The 1487-nt window shown below is 41.8% G+C and overlaps 1 protein-coding gene across 4 annotated transcripts in view; it reads left to right on the top strand.

Moving 5' to 3' along the window:
* The window catches only part of LOC101864309 (kin of IRRE-like protein 2), a 366594-nt gene that overhangs the window by 184736 nt on the left and 180371 nt on the right, over positions 1 to 1487 (top strand). The window lies entirely within an intron of this gene.

Below are 1487 nucleotides of genomic sequence, written 5' to 3'. Positions count from 1 at the left end.
GCAATTTCCCCCCCCCCCCCCCAAAAAAAAACCCCAACAAAAACAACAACAACAACAACAAAACAATCCAACAAACAACAACAATAAGCAACAAAAACAAATCAAAACAAACAAGACAAAACAAAGTAAAAACAAAATTTAAAAACCCACAGAACAAACCAAAAAACTACTCCCAAAACCAAAACACGCAGCAACAACAACAATTAACCCCTCAATATAAACAAACAAAGAAAAGTAAAACATGTCCTTGAAACAAGTTTTTAAAAAAACAACACCCAAACAAACTAAATACTCTTTTGCTATATATAAAAATGTTTAGTCGCTACACAATATGACCATCCTGACCCACAGTAAGGTACGTTAATCTCTTCTTTTGTTTTGTTTTTGTAAGTGTTTTACGGTGGTCACAACTGCATAAGATCATAAATAATATGAGCGCGCGTGACACATTTAACTTTTCAATTGATAGGAAATTTTGAATTTTGCCTGCATGGCGGCTGAAGCCTCCTGTTATCGATTTTGGACCAGCAAGGGATCTTTAAAGTACACAACATGCACAAGGGACCTCCGAGATTTTTCGCCTTCGCCCGAGAAGGCTAGGTGTAGATTTTTCCTACCAGAAGATCAGGGATGTGCCTGAAAGACCACAGTAAGAACAAGCCAAGGAGTAGCAGTAGGAAGGCTGCAGAAAGAGTTAGGAGCCCAGAGGAGGGGGCAAAGGATGTGAGGGGGAGGGGGCAGAATGTGGAGGCAAAAGCAGACGACAAAACATTGGTAGAGAGCAGGAAAGGATGTGAAAGGAGACAATTTTAGAGAAGAAAATGTTTCCGTCGCTATCCGGATTCGAACCCGGGATCTTTGAATTAGAGGCAAACACCTTAACCTCTAGGCCACGAGAGCCCCGTCCGTAAATCTTGGCGGACGTCACAACTGCGCAATGCCTCACCCTGCAGCAAGACAAAGAGAGAAAAAAACAAAGCAGGTTTAAGGCAAACGGTGAATCACTAGGCTGCAGCAGCAAACTGAAGTCCCAAGGGATTTCCATTCGCTATCCTTTTGAATCATCATGGGAGGTAGCACCGATACGGGGCCTCATTTACATGAAAAAAACTCCTGCTCAAGTAATACACGTGAGCGCAGAGAGATTTATGGGCCTCGCGCTGATTGCAGACAAATGGCAATTATAAAGGGTAACGCACGTTTCTTTTAGGACTTAAAGGACTCGGTGATGATTTGAAATAACCCAATGCAAAAATTTAGACGAAATCCATTAAGAAACAAGTATGAGAATTTGAATTAGAATTGAAAGAAAACGAATATTAATTTTCGAGTAATCGCTATTCCACACCCTCTTAAAAAATAACCAGGGGGAAGTATTTGCCCACCTGCTTTGACTCACATCCAGTAGCACCATGGACAGATTGCGTTTACATCACATGGTTGATGGATCCAGCAGACATCACCTTTTTTTTTGGGGGGGGGGGGGG

This window comes from Aplysia californica, unplaced genomic scaffold, assembly GCF_000002075.1.
Source record: "Aplysia californica isolate F4 #8 unplaced genomic scaffold, AplCal3.0 scaffold00294, whole genome shotgun sequence".
NCBI lineage: Eukaryota > Metazoa > Mollusca > Gastropoda > Aplysiida > Aplysiidae > Aplysia > Aplysia californica.
Note: the sequence above shows the minus strand (reverse complement) of the source record. Positions and strands in the feature narration are given on the sequence as shown.